Source organism: Protopterus annectens, chromosome 11.part0, assembly GCF_019279795.1.
Source record: "Protopterus annectens isolate FY-2018-M chromosome 11.part0, PAN1.0, whole genome shotgun sequence".
Taxonomy (NCBI): Eukaryota; Metazoa; Chordata; order Ceratodontiformes; family Protopteridae; genus Protopterus; species Protopterus annectens.
Window position 1 is genome coordinate 181,406,024 of NC_056745.1, and position 21,906 is coordinate 181,427,929.

The window sequence follows — 21,906 nt, forward strand, 5'->3', positions numbered from 1 at the left end:
TCAAAGAAAAAGAAATGAACATAAATTCCAAAGACAGTTCGGGCCTGTGATTCACAGCACTGCCATTATAAATAAATGTAGATGAAAATACCCGATTTATTATATCGTATTCTCAGCCAGTGGAATCTATGTGCATAGTAGCTTTTCACAAGTGCTTGTGTACGGATACCTGCTTACCCTATTTCTTAATCAAATCTTTTTTTCACTGAAGCATGCTATTATTGACTGCTTACCGTATTATTTTTTTACTGTCACTAAGATGAATACCAAAGTACATATGGAGTTCAGCAAAGACAAGACCACAATATTAAGTTTCATAGGTTCATAGGTTCATAGAGGTTCATAGGTTGTTACTAGGCTATCGGCCCTAGGGCCTATACAAGCCTAGCCATAACAATTCCCTGGCTATTTCTTCCCACAATATTTATTTCACTGGACCCCTGTCTAGCAGGGCAAGTGACTTGATCCCCGGGGTGAAATTCCTATCTCCCATCCAGTTGTCAAGGTTCCTTTTGAAGAGGGCCAAAGAGGCACTCTGCTTGACATGTATGGGCAGTCTATTCCAGAGTCTGGGGAGTCTCTGGTTCAGGTACCTATCCCTCCAGCATGTTTTATTCATTGTGATGACAAGGTTTAGATCCCTGGAGCGTGTAGCTCTGAGGGATTGGGATTTCTTTAAGTGTAGCATGTCCAACAGCTCTGGGTTTGACATGGCCTTGTGTGTTAAGCAGAGATTGCCTCTGAGTAGACAATATGTGACAGAGTATAGCTGGAAATTTTTTAGACGGTCAGCATAGGGCATCTGCTTTGGGCCTGTGATTCTTTTAAGGAGGCTTTTCTGCGGCCTTTCCAGTTGTTGCAGATGTCTTGAGAGGTACATACCAAATGGGGCGTTGTATTCTATAATGGGTCTAATGAGGGATGAGTACAATGGGACAATGACCTTTTTTCTGGATGAAAAGCCCTTAGTGATGAGGTGTGCCACATAGAAGGATTTCCTGACTGTTGTGGTGATGTGGTTATCGAAGGTGAGACCACTGTCCACCTGTGTCCCTAAGTCTCTTATCACACTTTCAGTGTTTAGTGTACTGCCACCTATGTGCTAATTCACAGGTATACGTTTTTTCCCAAAGGGGATAACTAGACATTTCTTGGCATTGAGCTTGAGCCCATGGTTCTGGCACCAAGCATTTGTTTCTGTAAGGCCCTTTTGTAGAATATCCATATCATTTAGGGATTCAATAATGGCTCCCAGTTTGCAGTCATCTGTGAACTTTGTTAGCCAGAGTCCCTTAATGCTGGCCTGTACTTCAGAGAAGTAGATGCCAAACAAGAGCGGTCCCAGGACTGAACCCTGAGGTACTCCACTTGTCACTTGTCTGGAGCTGGATTTGGAGTTGGCTACTTTTACAATGTCTGTTCTGTCAGTAAGCTAGTTGGCAACCCATTGAGTGATGTAGGAATTAACGCCCAGCTTAGTAAGTTTATCTATGATTCCAGAGTGGGAGATGGTGTCAAAGGCCTTGGCAAGGTCCAGATAGACTGTGTAGACCGCCTTATCCTCGTCCACAGCTCTGGGGACTGATTCAAAGAAGTCAATCAGGTTCAGGAGACAAGATTGGCCCTTCACGAACCCAAACTGGGTGGAGTCCAGTGTTTGAAGGTTGCCAATGTTTTTGTTTATAAGTTCCATGATAATACGTTCCATGGCCTTGCAGATCAAGCAGGTCAGACTGATGGGGCAGTAGTTCCCAGGATCCAAGGTGGATCCCTTCTTGTGGAATGAGATAACTGTAGCTGTGCGCCACTCAGTGAGCACAAAGCCTGAGGTGAGGCTATGATTAAACATGACACTTAAGTGAGGTGCCAGTTCATTTTGTAGTTCATGTAGTACACAGCCCGGGATGTTGTCTGGTCCCATGGATGCTGTATTCTTAGCTTTAGAGTGTGCATTTTTTACCTGTGTGGCCATTATTACCAGAATTTGGCAATCTTTCGGTATTGAGATGGGCCTTTTAGAAGGTGAGAGGGGGTGAAGTTGGCATTGAATCGATCTGCCAGGATATTAGCAATATCCTTGGGATCAGTATATTTAATGCCATTCTGTTGTAGCTCAGAGCAGATCTGAGCATTGCCATTTAGATTCTTGACATAGCTATAGAATGCCTTGTGGTTGTCTTTGGAATCTTTGGCAATTTTATTTTCGGAACTAGCTTTGGAGGATTTTATGAGGGATCTCAGCTTCTTACTGAGGCTGGTAAGGGAGTTTATTGCATCCTGGGATTTTCCTCTTTTCTGCAACAGTTTCTTTCTTTTGTTATAAAGTTTGTTTATGGCAGGGGACCACCAAATTGGCTTCCTTTTTTTGGAGGAGAGCATCTTGGTTCTATTTGGGATGGCACGATTCATGCATGAGTGGGCGTGCTCATACAGTGCCTTAGTGTGGGATTCAGCAGTTGAATGTTCAGTTCCTGTCTGCATAGGTGTCATGACGTTTGTCACTTCTGACTTGAGTAGCATGAAGTTGGCTTTGGAGAAGTTTTTTACGAAGGTTTCCTTACTGGGGGGTGGGGGAGGGATGTGGATGTCAAGGTTGATTAGCTTTTGGTCAGACCTGATCAATGAGGGGTGACCATAGATGTGGAGCATCGATTTCCCATGTTGGTAATGACCAGGTCTAGGATATTGGAGCCCCTGGTGGGACTATGGATTAGTTGGTTCAGGGCATTGGAATTTATGAATTCCAAGAACAGTTGGGCAAAGATGTTGGTACATGTGCAGTTTTCGCAATTAATGGCAGGGTAGTTGAAATCACCCAGTATCAGGGTGTTTGGTTGTATCTTAATATTTTCCAGTATGTTTAGAAAGGTGTAGTGATAATCTTGGGGCATGGTGGGGATCTGTAGTAAGCTATAATTTGGATTACAGTCTTACCTAGTGTTAGTTGCACCTGGAGAATTTCTGACACATTGTGTTGGGCAACTAGCCTGGTGGTGTGAATATCCTTGGTGAATATGGACACTCCTCCACCTTTAGTGTTTCAGTCCTGGTTTGGTGGCTGAAAAGTGTGGTAAGAGCTGTAGCCTGGTATTGCAGGGATGTTCTCTGGAGCCTTAAACCAGGTCTCAGTTACTGCACAGATATCAATGTTCTCCATTTTTAGGAGTGCCTTGAGAGAGAGTGCATTTTGAGGTTTAGACTTCTAGCATTGAGTAGCATTACCTTCAGATTTTGCATGCTTGTACCTGTTACTGTGGTGGTTTTGTGCTTTGAGCTTTGCCTAAAAAAGGCACTATAGGGGTGGCAAGAGCCTTAGCCAGTAACCTGAATCCCAGGGGCAACAGGTGCAGACCATCTCTGGCAAAGCATCGTGGTCTGTTGATTATGTCATCCCAGGCAGACAGATTTATTTTATTTATTTAATTTATTTATTTTACATTTGTTGACCAGGCTAGTCTAACTGGATACATGTCCATTTTCAGTAGAGGCCCGGGGAGAAAAGCTCCACTTTTAAACTAGATAAAATCAAGACAATACAAAAAAGATACATGCAATATGTAAAGTAAATAAGAATTTCTTCATCAACTTAAGTTATACAGAACTAAAAATATACAGATTTTGAGTACTGGGTTTAATAAGGTAAAGTACGGTATTATGACCAAGGGAAAGAGATAGATCATTCAATATTCATATAATGGGTATGAATGTGCCTTTGAAATGATATAAAAAGGTTATGAAAGGTGTATAACACAGGGAAGTAGGAGAAATTATGGAGGACAGGGAAGTAGGAGAAATTATGGAGGATAAGTACATGAGGAAGTAATTATAGTCATAGTGTAAGAAATAGATTGGTTTATGTACGAGGTGGGAAGATAAGAGTTCACTGAGGAAGGAATATGTAGTAAGGAGCATGCTCAGTGATAGCATGATGGGAATAAGATACTAGGACGAGGAAGAGTGATGAAATTGCTAAATACTTCAAAGTGGGTTAAGGAGGAAATATATAGAAAAGGTTATGGTGGAGAGGGGGTAGATCCCCTTTGAATGACACCAGAAGCTTAGCCAATTGTTGAAGTCAATCATTTTGTCCTGATACTGTGGTATCATTCTGGGTGAAGGCAGGATGCTACTCAGGGCTAGGGCATACCTGCCTGGACCAAATGATCCAAGAGCTCTTCCATGTCTCTTTTCATGTAGTCCAGGGAGGTACATCTCAAGTCATTCACTCCAACATGGAGAATGACAGAGTCATATTTGTACTTGTTGTGGAGTTACTTGCATGCATGCATTATGTTTTGCCTCTGTCCAGTTCAAAGTGAAGGAAAATCCCAAGTCAATGGCAATACTCAGCTATAAGCTGTGTTAGCAATACATGCTGTCCCTGTAGGGCACCGTTCTGTGGTGTTGAGTTGTCTAGTAAAGCACAGCTGATTGATATGACCAGCTTTAAGGACAGATGAAGTTAGCAACTGTCTAGGGTGCTATGCTGGAGTGGGTTGCCTTTTCATTTAATCCATTTCTTTGCATTTGACCACATCTGTAAAATCATATATTGCTCGGGTACCATGATGCAGGGGGTTCAAAGAGCATAAAAAATCTATACATTTTATTTTTCACCTCCCTGCTGCCTTGACTGCAACCTAGGAGTTCAATTTTCCTCACAGTGAGAGAGTTGCGAGTTTATGTTCTAGGTTAACATGGGCTCAAGGATCAGTGTATTTATTAACCTAAACATCAATATTTGGTAGGATATAAATGGTGTTTGTTGGTCTCTCTTCATACAACTTGAAATCTTTGGACCTATCCATCTGGTCAAAGACAGCTGGATACAAGTCTATATTTCACTGGAAACAATATTCCATTCAGTCAGAGCTACTATATTGCAGTTAATTAGTATAGACGGACAAGAAGTCGTTGTCCTTTTCTTCAAACAAAACTGAATTAGAAAAAATATTTTAGTCATGCTTGAAGAACACAGGGTGACTGCAATGAGGTTAATAGTTACCTATCCATTAAAACAGCACAACATTGCCTGTTATTTTTTTCATCTACATTTAATTTACACAGAAAGTGACTATTTTTGATGGGAAGGCTATGCGGATCACCAAAGGAAATTACATGGATGTGCTTCAATGGCGGGACAGTTAATATGTCTGAAAACAACAAACTGAAGTATTTTAATGAGTGCATTAGATTTATATTACTTCTTTACAGTCAAAGGTGGCATACCCCCTCAGAACGGGCACTTTCCCCTGAGACACTATGTGTATGAAAACAGAAGAATTTACTGCCGCGGTGGTGCAGCGGTAGCATCGTTGCCTCACAGCAAGAGGTTCTCCCATTCGATTCTTGGCTGGAGTGCAGGGAGTGCCTTCTGTGTGGAGTCTGCATGTCCTCCCCGCAGTTTGGTGGCGTTCCGAAAGACATGTGTGAATGGGCATGCCTTCGTTGAAGGTTGGGCGTCGAGCTGGCAACTCGGCACCATGAAAATCTACTGCCAATCATTAGCGGACTGGAGTTCCGCTGTGGCGACCCCTAACTGGGAAAAGCCGAAAGACAACAACATTACAAAACACAGTGAGGACACAGTCAGTATTTGTTTTTTAAGTTCTTACTAGCACAGTTTTTTCTAATACAAATGCTTTAGATTCAGTTCACAACAAATACGTACATTTTTATTTATTCTTTTTTTTTTTTTGCATGGGGCAAATATGCAACACACAGAATCATAAATATATTTTGCTTTTAAGAAGCAAAAAAATAAATCCACTATTAATTTGCTCCTGAAAGTGATGATTTCAGCAAAGTAATCTTACAATTTATAAATTTAGTTAAATTTGTTTTGCTGTGTCATTTGACCTTTAAAGATCTATAACAGAAGTTCACAGCAGTAGTGACAGATACTAAAATGTGCAATCACAACATTGTGATTACTCTCATAAAACACTGGCACAGCAGTAGTGACAGATACTAAAATGTGCAATCACAACATTGCGATTACTCTCATAAAACTCTGTCACAGCAGTAGTGACAGATATTAAAATGTGCAATCACAACATTGTGATTACTCTCATAAAACATGGAAAGTCACAGCAGTAGTGACAGATACTAAAATGTGCAATCACAACATTGTGATTACTCTCATAAAATACGGAAAGTCACAACTGGCAATAACACAATAAAATGTGCAATCACAACATTGTGATTACTCTCATATAACATGGAAAGTCACAACTGGCAATAACACTTAAAATGTGCAATCACAACATTGTGATTACTCTCATAAAACACGGAAAGTCACAAAAATGTGCAATCACAACATTGTGATTACTCTCATATAAAACGGAAAGTCACAACTGGCAATAACACAATAAAATGTGCAATCACAACATTGTGATTACTCTCATAAAACACTGGCACAGCAGTAGTGACAGATACTAAAATGTGCAATCACAACATTGCGATTACTCTCATAAAACTCTGTCACAGCAGTAGTGACAGATATTAAAATGTGCAATCACAACATTGTGATTACTCTCATAAAACATGGAAAGTCACAGCAGTAGTGACAGATACTAAAATGTGCAATCACAACATTGTGATTACTCTCATAAAATAGGTAAAGTCACAACTGGCAATAACACAATAAAATGTGCAATCACAACATTGTGATTACTCTCATATAACATGGAAAGTCACAACTGGCAATAACACTTAAAATGTGCAATCACAACATTGTGATTACTCTCATAAAACACGGAAAGTCACAAAAATGTGCAATCACAACATTGTGATTACTCTCATATAAAACGGAAAGTCACAACTGGCAATAACACAATAAAATGTGCAATCACAACATTGTGATTACTCTAATAAAACACAGAAAGTCACAACTGGCAATAACACAATAAAATGTGCAACCACAACATTGTGATTACTCTCATAAAACACTGGCACAGCAGTAGTGACAGATACTAAAATGTGCAATCACAACATTGCGATTACTCTCATAAAACTCTGTCACAGCAGTAGTGACAGATATTAAAATGTGCAATCACAACATTGTGATTACTCTCATAAAACATGGAAAGTCACAGCAGTAGTGACAGATACTAAAATGTGCAATCACAACATTGTGATTACTCTCATAAAATACGGAAAGTCACAACTGGCAATAACACAATAAAATGTGCAATCACAACATTGTGATTACTCTCATATAACATGGAAAGTCACAACTGGCAATAACACTTAAAATGTGCAATCACAACATTGTGATTACTCTCATAAAACACGGAAAGTCACAAAAATGTGCAATCACAACATTGTGATTACTCTCATATAAAACGGAAAGTCACAACTGGCAATAACACAATAAAATGTGCAATCACAACATTGTGATTACTCTAATAAAACACAGAAAGTCACAACTGGCAATAACACAATAAAATGTGCAACCACAACATTGTGATTACTCTCATAAAACACTGTCACAGCAGTAGTGACAGATACTAAAATGTGCAATCACAACATTGTGATTACTCTCATAAAACACTGTCACAGCAGTAGTGACAGATATTAAAATGTGCATTCACAACATTGTGATTACTCTCATAAAACATGGAAAGTCACAGCAGTAGTGACAGATACTAAAATGTGCAATCACAACATTGTGATTACTCTCATAAAACACGGAAAGTCACAACTGGCAATAACACAATAAAATGTGCAATCACAACATTGTGATTACTCTCATAAAACATGGAAAGTCACAACTGGCATTAACACTTAAAAAGCATTTTTGCAGTGGAGCCTCTGCACTCTTGCAAACACAGAGAGCTGAGACTCCTCACTACTAAGATTTTATATATATAGATATATATATATATATATATATATATATATATATATATGCTACCTACCACAAGAGCCTTTTTAAGCCTAGCCATGCATCCCAAATTTCTGGAAGTTTTGGTACCCTTGATAAGTGAAAGTAGGGGCTTGGGAGATGATACATTTACAAGCAGGGGCCTGGGAGATGAAACATTTACAAGCAGGGGCCTGGGAGATGAAACATTTACAAGCAGGGGCCTGGGAGATGAACCATTTACAGGTTCCCTGTGTCCATTAGAGACATAGGTGCCAAACTAGAGATGAATTCCCTGCTCCCCATCCAGTTGTCCATGTTACACTTCAGTTGGGTTAGGGGAGAACTTTGCTTCACATGGATGGGGAGCCTGTTCCACAGACAGGTTAGTCTTTGGGATACATATGTGTCTCTCCAGCAGGTCCTATTTATATCACAGGCAAGGTTTAAGTCTTTAGAACAGGTAACTCTGGTCCTGTTTGTTTTATGGATATGCAGGAGTTCCATCAGAATGGGGTCTGACAATGCTCTATATATGCCAGGCATAGATCTTCCCTCAACATCCTGTAGGTCCCTGAGGCAGCCTGCATAGGACATTTTACTTATGCTCTGTATTCTTTTAGTGAGGAATCTCTGTGGATGTGCTAATTGTTGGATATGCCTGGTTAGGTACATACAAAAGGGGGCAATGCACTCAATGATAAGTCTGATAAATACTGAATACAGTGGAACAATGACTTCCTTGGACCTAGATGCCATACTTTTGTTTATAAGTTGTGCGACATAGAATGATTTCCTCACTACTATAGACACGTGATGGTTAAAGGCTAGATTACTGTCTATGTGTGTCCCTAAGTCTCTGACTACTGGGTCAACTCTAAGGGGTGTACTGTCAATATGATAGTTACCAGGGTGGATGACTTCCTGAAGGATACTATTATGCATTTCTCGGTATTCAATTTTAGTCCATGGCTTTGACACCAGCTGTTTGTCTGTGTCAGCCCTTCCTGGAGAGCATTTGTGTCAGTGTGTGATTCAATAACAGCTCCTAATTTGCAATCATCTGCAAATTTAGTCAGCCAAAGGCCACTGACATTGGCCTTAACTTCAGGGAAGTAAATGCCAAAAAGGAACAGCCCAAGGACCGATCCCTGAGGGACTCCACTTGTGATTGGCCTCCTCATAGAGGTGGAGTCCCCATTTCTAACTTCCTGGGTCCTGTTTGTGAGCTGGCTATCCATCAGGTGACATAAGGGTTTGTACCTAACCTCCTGAGTTTGTCAACAATGCCTTGGTAGGGTATTGTGTCAAATGCCTTGGGGTAGGCAATGTGAACCATTTTTCCCTCATCCATTGCTTTGGTGACCATCTCAAAGAAGTCCACCAGATTGAGTAGGCATGATCTGCCCTTGACAAAAGCAAACTAGGTTGGTTCCACTGTCTGGAGGTTTAGTGTATCTCTAGTGATCATCTCCATGGTAATTCTTTCCATGGCTTTACATATAAGACTTGTGAGACTTATGGGTCTGTAGTTTCCAGGGTCTAAAGATGGCACTCCTTTGTGCAGAGGGATGACTGTTGCTGTTCTCCATTCATGAGGCATGAAGCCTGTTTGGAGGCTACAGTTAAATAGCAATTCCAGATGGTCTGATAGGTCTTGTTTCATTCCATTTAGAAGGCATCCTAGGATATTGTCTGGACCCATTGATGCAGTGTTCTTGTCCATCTTATAGAGATCATTAAGGAACTGTTCCCTAGTGAAATCAGGGGGAGTTATATTTAATGGTATTTCCTGAGGGAAGGTTAAGAGGGAGAGAGGGTTAAAGTTGGAACTACATTTGTCAACCAGGAGGTTTGCTATATCTTCTGGCTCAGTGTAGGTGGCTCCATTTACAATGAGCTCTGCACACAACTGTGTATTCCCTTTGAGGTTGTGGACATAGCTAAAGGATGCTTTGTGGTTGTCCTTGGCCTGGGAGGCCAAATTTGCCTCAAATTTGGCTTTGGTAGATTTTATTTGTCCTCTGAGTTGTTTGTTTAGTTTGATGAGGTGGCTTTTCTCCTGCTGGTGCTGTACCTCTTAATTTTTGCCATGATTTTCTTCCTCCTCTTATACAGCCAATTGGTTTTGTGATTCCATCAGGGTGGCTTGTTTTTTGAGTTACCTCTGTACTTCTTCCTGGTGGATACAGCTGCCTCTATGCAGCTATTAACATGCTTGTATAGGGTTACTGTGAACAGTTCTGCATAGGCAGCAGTGTTCTCAGGGTTTATGGGGGCTTGAAATGTTGCCAGGTTATCACTAAATACCAGGAAGTTAGCCTTAGAGCAGTTATTCCAGGTTTAGCTGGGGTCCAGTTTTTACTTTCACTTCAAAGGAGATAATTTTGTAGTCTGACCTTACCAGAGAAGACATTACACTAGTGGGTGTGCAGCACTCACCCATATTAGTGAGGACCAGATCCAGTATGGTTGCACCCCTGTTTGGAGTACTGACAATCTGGTCCGGGGAGTTTGTGTTTAGAAAATCCAGGAATCTCTGTACCTGTATGTTTGGTATCATATAGGATTCCCAGTTAATTGTGGGGTAATTGAAGTCGCCCATGAATATGGTATTGGGTTGGATGGTGAGTGTTTCCAATAAGTCTATATACATGGTATGGGTTTCCTGGGTCATAGAGGGTGACCTATAGCTTGCAAGGAAGTGGTATTGGATTTTGCCTATGGTAATTTGAACATGGAGTAGCTCAAGTGCATTGTCCTGCTTGACCAGCCTTGAGGTATGTTTATTTTTGATGTAAATTGAGACACCTCCACCTTTAGTCCCTGTCTGTGTAGTTGGTCTAAATGTGTAGAAGGCATTATAACCTTGTACTGTCGGTGTGCTCTTTGTGGCTTTAAACCATGTCTCAGTGACCACACAGACATCACCTTTCTCTAGGGTGAAGAGAGCTTCTAGGGAGTTGAGTTTTTTGTTTAGACTCCTAGCATTGAGCAGTAATGTCTTTAGATTTTCTTGGTTTTGATTTGCTATGTTGGAAGTACTTTCAGTTTGGCATTGCTTAAAAAAGGCACTATGGGGAAGACAATGTTTTAGCTAATATTTGAAAGCCTAGAGGGGAGAGGTGCAGACCATCCTTGGCAAAGCAGCGTGATCTGTTGACCATCTCCATCCATGCTGACAAATACTGCACCCCCTTTGAATGACACCAGAAACTAAGCCTGTTATTAAAGTCAGTCATTGTTTGTTCATATTGTGGCATAATTTCTGGAGAAGGTAAAATGCTGCTCAATGCTAGGCTCATACCAGCCTGAGACACATATTCCTAGAGCTCTATGATGTCTCTCTTCATATAGTCTAGGGAGGTACATCCCAGATCATTTACTCCCACATGGACAATGTCTGAGTCATACTGGTACTTGTGGTCCAATGACCTGAGTGTGTGCATAATGTGGTGGATCCCAGCCCCTGATAAGCAACTGACCATGACTTCCTCCTTACTCAGCTTGGTGAGAGGGACATCAGTGTGTCTCACGATGGAGTCTTCAATGACTAGAATGTTGGATTGTGTGGTGGCTTGTCTTATGGGCATAGAAGTAGAGGCTCCATGAGATGTGGCTGTATGTGTTGATGTAGGTGTTTTGAGAGAGTGCATTTGGGGTTGCTGAGGGTATGTGTTATCTGTACTTCATCTAGGAGGTCTTTGGGGTTTATATTTCTGCTTTGAATTATGTGTGATGGGTGCACACACACACACACACACACACACATATATACATATGTATATATATATATATATATATATATATATATATATATATATATATATATATATATATATATATATATATATATATATGTGTATATATATATATATATATATATATATATATATATATATATATATATATATATATATATATATAGATGGTGCAGTGGTGCAGCTGTAGTGCTGTCACCTCACAGCAAGATGTTTTCTGGTTCAATTCTCAGCTGGGGTGCCTTCTGTGCAGAGACCACATGTCCTACCTGCGTTTGTGTGGGTTTCTGCCACGTGCTCTGGTTTCCTCCTGCATTGCAAAGACATGTCTGGAGCATTTCTCCGGGGGCCTCTGCTGAAAATTGGCTTTTTTCCCAGTTGAAAAATTTTAAATAAAAATAAATATGTAGATATATACTAGCAACAAAATTGCTGTACCTTGGAATATGGGAAGTTCTGTGAAATACAGGAATCTAGATATTAGTACAAATATTCCTCAATGTGAAGATTTGTAATTGCACCATTTAGTGTCTCAAAGTAACCCAATCACTTTCTGCTTGTTACCTGGCCGTCTGCATGTTTACTAGTCTGCATGCAGCCATCATTATCATTTGTGTTTGAGATCCCTGAATTATATGCATGAATAGTATCTCAGAGTGGTAACTTCAATTTATAAACTATAAGAAGTTGAACAGCAAGTCTGGCTGATGGCTGGACTGCATGTGGCTGAATGTATGAGGTGTAAAATGGGTATGTCACATGAGGCAGCAGAGTTCCTTGCTGCACCTCTGGGCAGCTGGACATTGTGAAATTCCTCTCAAAGGATGTGAATATCTAGGTTGTTCACCATATACTCACTGCACACTGCAAAAATGTGTGTGTGTGTGTGTGTGTGTGTGTGTGTGTGTGTGTGTGTGTGTGTGTGTGTGTGTGTGTGTGTGTGTGTATACTACTTTTCTGCTAGCAAGATAAAGTATATGAAATATTTTAAAGCTGTTCATTAATTAGACATGAACTTTGTTTCTCATTGCTCTCACAGTGTATTTTAAAACTGGAATTCTTCAGGGCAACTCCCCATTTCTTACCAATATTTATGATCAGGTTATACATTTTATTTGTTAATGTGTTCTCAAAACAGATCAAAAAATTAAATTCCCAACTTTTACTTGGCTCTGCAATTCCTGAACCCATTTCTCAGACACAATAACACATTGGTCGTGATTGGTGACACAGTCATAATCCTCTGTGTGTATTCCACTTGGGCCCTTAGCTTCATCCAAAAAGCCGTCTACAGTGAACACATGCAGAAAGTACAGTTGTGTAAGATGGATTACCTATAACAGTAGATGTTCAAATTCTTCACTGTTGCCGTGGCCTATGAATTGTATCCTGCTAAGGAAACAGCACCCAGCAAGCTTCCCAAAGCACTAACCCCTTCCCACACAGTCACTCTGACTGCGTATAGGCCAATCCTTTTTGGGAAAAAGTATAAAAGCAGCCAGACTGACTAAAATGTTCATGACTTTCTTGCTCCAAAAGAGAAAAAAGGGGAACTTATCCTGAAACAACCACAACTACTGTAAGTGGTGAACGATTAACTATAACAAACGACAATCTCAGCAATAAAAGTTGTAACCCACAGCAACTGTGTAAAACAAGTAGGTTGGTGGGTGGGTGTGGCTATTGCAGCAATGAAGAATTTGACCATTTACTGTTATGGTTAAATGCAACTTACACAACTCTATTATGTTTATCATTCTTGCTACTGCAGTAGCCTATGGTTAGATTGAGTCTACTTCACATAATCGAATTTCCACTTACCTGAAACCCCTCACACACCCCCATGTGGCCTAACTAAATATACCAACTCCAAGATCGCACTACAGTGGGGAAAAGGGCAAAGTTCACTATGGTGGCCAAGTGTTTCCTTTCCTGGATTAAAATTGCAGTGATCCAACCATTCATGAAAGTAAGTTTTTGGCAAAGTCATCTTGTCCTTTTAAGTTTTAGGGTAAGTGAAAATTTGATCACATAAATGGGATCCAGTTACATCGCCCAAGTTTACCCAACTTGGGAAGGAGGAGGAAGGATAATAGTGGAAGAGCCCCTGAGAAATGGTCCTTGCAAAGCCTGCTCTGGACCTAGAGAAGGAATTTAGCATGTAGTACATTGTAAATGTATTAATGGAGGACCAAGTAGCTGCCTTCAGAATGCTTTTAGAGTCCACCCCTTTCCAATATGCCATCAAAGAAGCTAAGGCCCTTTTTAAATGGGCCCTAGACTTTCCTGGAATGATTTCACCATGATAGGATTAGCAAAACACAACAGCAGAGGACCACAATATAGAGATAGCTTGTTTAGAAATGGGTTGACCTTTCATAGTTCCTGTACAGGAAATAAATAGCTAGTCAGCTTTCCTGAAAGACTTGGTTCTGTCAAGGTAATACCCGAGTTGCTTCTCCACATTCAATTTACAAAGCATCTGTTCTTCCTTGTTTTCTTGCTTTGGATAAAAAATAAAAATAAAAAAAATGTGAGACTGATGGTTTGATTCAAAGTGAACTCTTGGACAACCTTAGGCACGAATGTGGGGTTGGTCCTCAGAGTGACCATATCAGTACAAACAAACAGAGAGCTTGCAACTCAGATACTCTCCTTGCAGATGACAGAGCAACATATAAGACAGTTTTCCAAGTAATGAACTTCAAGCCAGCAAATAAGGCAGGCTCAATAGATGATAGTTTCTCCAGTGCAACATTGAGATCCAAGGATGGAAGTATTTGTTTGCAAGGTGGTCTCATATGTAACACCCCTTTCGTAAGCTGTTAGATCACAAACATGGAAAAAAGATGGGGATCCATGGGCAAATTAGCTAAAATGGTCAGTAGATGCACTTTGATAAAAGCATAAGAAAGGCTAGATGATAGCAACTGACACAAATATTTAAGCACCAGGGGTGCAATTTTCCTGATGGGACCCTGATTATTGGCTAGGCACAAACTAGAGCATCATTTTCATTTGCCAGCATATGACTTTCTAGTAACAGGTTTTCTTACCTCCTTTAGTATCTCCTGCATTATGTCATGAAAAATGTGTCTAAAAGATATCAAAACTGAATAATTCAGGTACTCATTTGCAGTTTCTTGATGTCAGGTTTGTATAAAACTCCCCCCCCCCCCGTCCTGTGTGAGTAGATCCAGTCTGTGAGAAGTTTGTGGTAATTGCTCTTGGTGAATTCCAAATATTGACAGAGACAATTTTTCCTGGGCCAAAAGGGAGTCACCACAATGATTTTTGATAAATATTTCTGAATCTTTATAAGTACCTTGGAAATCAATGGAAATGGTAGAAAAGTATACAGGAATATCCCCAACCACTAGAAGGAGAGACCATCTCTTCTCCAAGCTTGTTTGCAAGAATTCCTGGAATAGAATTTGTCTAGTTGTCTATTTTGAAAAGCGGTGGACAGATCTGCTAAAAGTGTTCCCCACATCTGGATTCATTTCTGGAATACCTCTGGATTGAGTTTCCATTTGTGACGGTTTGTCTAGGATCTGCTGAGTTTGTCTGCCACTGTGATTTGCTCAGATGGTGTAAAAGAAGCCTGAGTGTTGAAGTGCTAACTCCCAAGCCATTACTGCCAAGTGGTTTAGTTGATATGACCTAGGATCCCCTTGTTTATTTAAGTACAACATCACTGTGATGTTGTCTGTAATCACCTGAAGAGGTTCTGGTTGTCAAAGATTATATAATGCTTTTACAGCTTGAATCACAGCCAGCATTCCTTTAACATTTATATTCATTTATCTGTCCAAATTGTCACATAGACCTCACTTTTACTCCCCTATAAACTGCATCCCTAACGAATTCTGAGAAGTCTGTCAAGATCGATTGCTTTGGCATAGAAAAAGCGAAAGAGAATCCTTTACTGAGATCCATCTGAAACCTCCACCACTGCGATTCTAGTTTTACAAATCCTGTAAGTGGAATTTGGGAATCTAGGGGTAAAGATGTTGGGTCTATATGTTTTTAGGAACCACTGAATCATTTGGACGTGCAACCTGGCAAGTGGTATCATTTGTATCATAGAAGCCATAAGGACTAGAATTCTGAGGAGTCAGATGTGAAACATTCAGGAATACTTCCAGATGTTTCCACTTTGTCTTGAGGTAAAATAGCTTTTTGCATGAGTGTCAGTAAGACACCCTAAAAACACAGTCCCATGTTGCTGAGTCAGGAAAGATTTCTTTATGTTATATCTGAAACCTTATATGAGTTAGGATGGAAGAAACCTTTTTAAGGGCTCCTGACATCTGAGCAACGACTCTGTAGAAATAAACAAGTCATCTAAATAAGGAAAATGTGGATACAGATAGCCTAAGGGGTAATGCACAGCCTTGCTAATGTGACCCAGATACCCAAAATCTTAGAAACCTCCTGAATTTGTATGCTATTGGAACATGAATGCAAGCATCCTTGAGGTCGAGACTTATCCTTACACAGCCATCTGGAAAGGGCTAACAGTGACTGTAGGTTCAACATCTTGAATTTTAGAACTTTCACATAAAGATTGAGGAAGGAGAGATCCAAAACTGATCTCCTGTTTTGGAACCAGAGCCATTCTAGAATAATATTCCCTTCCTAAGTGTTCCGCAAGAAGACATTCTATGACATCTGCTTCTAACATGTGTTGGAGCATCTGAGGAAACAACTATGTTTGGTTTGTAGGGTGAGGGAGTATCCCCTTAAATTAGTATGAGAAGGACACTCCGTGGGTTGCCAGCTGTAATCCTCACTTTTAAAATCCATCTGCCTGAAATGATCTGACACCAAGCTAGAGCACAGAGACAGATGATTTGAAAGTGGAAGGGGAACAGGGGCAGGAGGATGGGAGGAAGGTGACCAGGCCACTGGCATAGTCATTCAGAAGCTGGTGCCTGGCCATTTTTTTGAAAATTCCCTTGTTTTGGGGTTTAGGGTTGTTATCTTCCTGCCATTATTTCTTGTCAGCCTGCTTGTTATCTGCTTGTTCTGCCCTTTGAAAGGGGAGGAGGTTTTGGAAGGGAAGGATTTGGGGTGATGAATAATCTTCAAAACTCCCTACATTCATTTACCTTTGTCATCTCATTGTTTGAGTATTTGAGTAGCAGATGTTAGAGAAATGTACAAATTGTATAGTGTACAATTCTGCACCTAAAGGGTTAAGAGTTAATACATTTATTCTATGTAAAAAAATGTGTATGGTGGTGGTCTCTCTGTAAGCTTGCTGGGCCTGAAAGTCTGTTCTTCTTTTATGGAATGTGGAATAGGGGGCACTAGCAAGCACTAGATAAATGTAAAATCAGGAAGAGACAGTTACACCACCATTACCATTACTTGGGGTTTGAGTTACAGGTTAAGCCCAGTTGTCAAACTGAGAATGTTTTGTTGTTGTTTGTCAACAACAACTACCTGATAATGTGTGTGTGTGTGTGTGTGCAAAGAAAAGTAGCAGCAGGCTGAGCTGAGCTATTGAAAAACAAAGACAAACCTACCACATGCTTTGTCTCCTTGCCTTGTAATAAAGAGCCTTGCTGAACCTGTTGATTCGTGAATTGATCTTTTATTTTCAGAGATCGAAACAAAATGTTTGGGTCTAGAGGAGAATTCAAAATTTCTGACTTTAAGCCACATGAAAAAGTTTTGGTTACTACCCAAAGAAATTTCCTCAAAACAGCTAATGCAGAACTCCTGGAAACAGTATCAACACAATCATACATTCTCTTTAAGGCATGCTTAGAAACTTCAGACAAGTTTGATACAATATAATTCACATTAGACCAGCTTCCAGGGGTCACGGAAGAAGAAAATGTTTCCATTTTTTTAGGTCACTTCATGATTGACTTCCACATATACCCTAGTAGTTCAGGATTCTGAAGGCTAATGTGGTAGATGGAAAAAGTCTCTTACCTCGTCTGTCCAACCACCTCCCCTCCTTATCCTCAAGAACTGGGTTGGAGGAGGTGAGGTGTTTTTAAGCTGCTTGTGCCATATGACTGACTGCAGCTAGCAGAAGCATAGTGGGCTCAACCAGGGCTTTGTGCTGGTCCCACAAACCAGAGCCCCAACCCCCTCAGCTCTTCATATGAAGAAAAAAAACTGCAAAGAGTACCCAGTCCTCACATCATCCACAAAAACTCTTCAAGTGAAGAGCCAAAAAAAAAAAAAAAAAAGAAAAAAGAAAAAAAAGTCTGTTCTCTTTATTGGGATATTACCCAGGTGGCCAGATATAAGACATACCCCCCTCCACTCCTGTACCAGTTATTTAGGCCATGTTTCTGTGCCCTGCTCCCAACCTTCTGTCTTTACAAATAAACAAGTAAAATGATAATAATAAAAATAAAAACAAATACAAAAATAATTATTTTCTCTTTTAAACTGTAGAAAACAGTTTGTTACAAATGTAGCAATCAGTTGATACAATTTATACCCTGCACAGTATCCAGGTTTTAGTTAAAAAAATATTTTTTTTCTACATTTAAAATGTAGCAAACTGCTTGCTAAAAATATAGCAAACATTTGATACAGTGGAGCATCGCACAGCTCATGTGTTAATTAAAAAAATATTTTTTGTTTTTACATTTAAACTACAGTTGCTACAACAGGTAGACCACACACAGAGCCCTGCAGCATTCATATTTGACCACAAATGCAATACTGGCTTTAAAAGCCCTTATTGCACTACGAGAGATCAGAATGACAGATGTCCAATCGGATCGCACCCTCTAACACTTTGCACCCAGGGCAGTTGCCCCCTTCACACCACCCTACCTATGCTACTGGCAGTGGGTCAGCTATAAGATGAGACTAAAGAAGTTTATTTGTATATGAAACTCTACACAATTTATCTGCTTTTTAAAGAACTAATGAGAGAGAATTAGGAGCAATATTTTCCTACATGACTTAAACTATCCAGCTATAGACTGGGAACACACTCCACCACTAGTATATAAGCACAAACTTTCCCGGACTTTGTCAATACAAACACCCTAGAACAATTAGTCAGAGGTCCCACTAGGAGGAATAACATCTTGGATCTTGTCCTTACAACTTTGGGAGCATTCTGCACCATCCGTTGTGTATTTTTATCACTTTTTAGGGCTGACCATAAAGCAGTGTCCTTCAAAATAAAACTAAAACTAGAGATCCCTTCCACCAAATGTAACTTTAAAGTTTCTTTAGGATAAACTACCTACTCCTAGTGATACATTGATAAGCTTCATATCCCCACCAAACCCAGTTAAGTTCACTGAATACACAGAAATGTATACCACCACACTATACCAGCATGTAAACAGCTGCATAGATGCAGCTGTTCCCCACAGGAACAAGTGCAAGGCAAACCCCAGAAACAAACACACATGGTGGAACCATAATATCAACAAGTTTGTAATAAAAGGAAAAGAATTTTGACCAAAAGCAAGAAGAGTAATTCCTAGAGTATTAGAGCCTTTCTCACTGAAATAAAAAAAAAAACAACAACTCAGGAGCTTAATAAAATTCATAAAAGCCAAGTTTGAGGCTAAAATAGCTACCCAGGCCAAAGACAATCACATGACACTTTTTAGTTGTGTTCATAATCTCAAAAGCACAATGCAGCAATGCGCTGAGCTGATTGTGATCAATGTTACCTACACTGAGGCTGAAGATATAGCTAACCTACTGGCCAATAACTTTAGCTCTAGCTTTACCCCTCTCTCCCCTCCGTGTGTCCCTCAATATATAACTGAATCACAGAAGACCAAGTCCTAAAAGTGCTATCAAAAGTTACAAATACTGCATCTCTGGGTCCTGACAATACACCTGGATGCATCTTAAGCAGCAAGAAGTATGATTTAGTCACACCCCCTAAAAGCACTCTTCAATATAAGCTTCCATTCAGGTTTTATACCATGTGACTGGAGAACAGCTATAGTCATTGCCCTGCATAAGGGAGGACTTTCCACAGACCCATAAATCTGATTAGCCTCATGTGCAAAGCTTTGGAAAGACTTACAGTGGAATTAACTAATCAGGAGATAGGGAACCTCCAAACACTGGACCCGTCTCAGTTTGGATCCATCAAGGGCATCTCATGCTTGCTCAACTGGGTGGATTTTTTGAAAAGGTCACCAAAGCGATGGTTACTAAAGCTTTTGACACAATTCCCCATTCAGGCATAATAGAAAACGCTAAAATAACTGGTATTAAACCCCTATGTCACCTGCTAGATTGCCAACTGGCTCATAGATAGGATGCAGATAATCAAAATAGGGTAAATTACCACCAAAAGAACACCGGTCACCAGTGGTGTCCCCAGGGTTCTGTGCTGGGTCCTCTCTTGTTTGGTATCTACTTTTCTGAAGTAAAAGCCCATACCAAAGGGCTCTGGCTGACTATGTTTGCAGATGACTGCAAGCTAGGTGCAGTCATTGAATCACTAAATTACTTAGCCATCTTGCAGGAAGGTTTGTCTCAAATAAATAGCTGGTGTCAAAATCATGGTCTGAAACTAAATACCAAAAAATGCATTATTGTATCCTTTGGGAAGTCATCTACCCTAGGGTGCTATCGCATGGACAATATGCATCTAAGAGTTTACCTAGTTCAGGATTTGGGAACTCATGTGGACAGTGACCTAACCTTGACCAACATATGTCTGTTGTTGGAAGAAAGTTCTTATATATTACACAGCATACAAACAAAGGTATTGTATCTAGATCTAGGGATGTCATTGTTGTCCTCTGCTCAGCCTTCATTAGGCCAGTCATTGAAAATAATGCCCCCTTTAGCATGTGTCTGTCCAGACACATGCAGCAACAGGAACGCCAACAAAGATACCTTGCTAAAGGATACAAGGCCTAAACACCATGTTCTACATGGACAGACTCAAAGTCTTGTAACTATACTCAGTATCCTACAGATTGCTAACAAGTGGCCTGTGTCTGGCATACAAGTCACTCTCCAATCTATTATTGATGGATTTAATGCACATCATCAAGTCAAATAGTATCAGAAATACTCAGTCTAGGGTTCTAAACTTCTTCTGCAACATCAACAGAGTGGTTTGGAGGGGCAGGTATATCTCACAGATGATACAACTGCTGTGGAACAGACTCCCCATCCACATAAAACAAAGTTCATCTCTGTCTGTTTTCAAGTGCAGCTTAGATCTATGGATGGGAAACAGAAAATTTACCCCAAGACTATCCCCTATACTACTAGTGTCCAGAGCCAGCTCCTAAATGCTTTATCCTATGCATGGGTCCCCTTAAATTATTATGGTTTGATCCCAGTTATTCTCATTAGGGATAATATATAATTATCAACCATGGGATGGGTAAGGCCAATCTATAACCAAATGGGACAGGTTATTTCAAGCACAAGATGGGAAATTGGCTAGGCTTAAAATGACCCGCGAGGGCAGCTAGCCTAGTACTTACCTATTATAGGCAGCTTTTAGTGCAAATATGACTATACATAATAAGAATGTTAACAGTGCCTTATACAAACATGCCACTTTGTGCACCTCTTTTAAGACATGGCAGTTTTGTATTATTGATAAAATTCAGATATGTTTATGTGAAGGGGCACAAAAGTATTTATTAGAATGCAAAGAAGTAACTTCTTGTGTATTGTCCCACTCTCAATAGTGTATGCAACTTTCAACCTTATGATATTGAATTTACAGACTTGTTACTTGCTTGCTGGCTCACCTTACACCTTCACATAACACTAATAGTATTTTTCCTAATTATGTATATTGTAGTCTACTAGCATGTTGTCTCATCTGACTATTAGATACATTGTAAATTTTATTGTTCTTAGTGTATATTGTCAATTGTACTTCTCCTAGTTTATGTACTGTATAATCCTCTGTACAGTAATTATTTGTTTCTATTTTCTGATTGTATATTGCCAATTGTATTTATTTTAGTTTATGTATAATCCTAAATACAATGTTTAATACTATTACTGCTATGGAGCTTTTCTCCTTGGGTCTCCGCTGATAAAGGGCTACTGGCTCATTTGGACTTATCCAGTTAACAAATGTCAAATAAATAAAGTCCTCTGGCATCTATGTTTGAATGAAGCAGTGCATCCATGTTTCAGTGAAAAGATTGCTTTACATCCTGTGTTGAAGTTAAAACCACTTAGCATTAAATTATATTTGGGTTTAATTTAAAACTTCTGTTTCAAATATTATAGCATAAATACTGACATACATTTACTAAGCAAACAATACACTCTCACAATGAA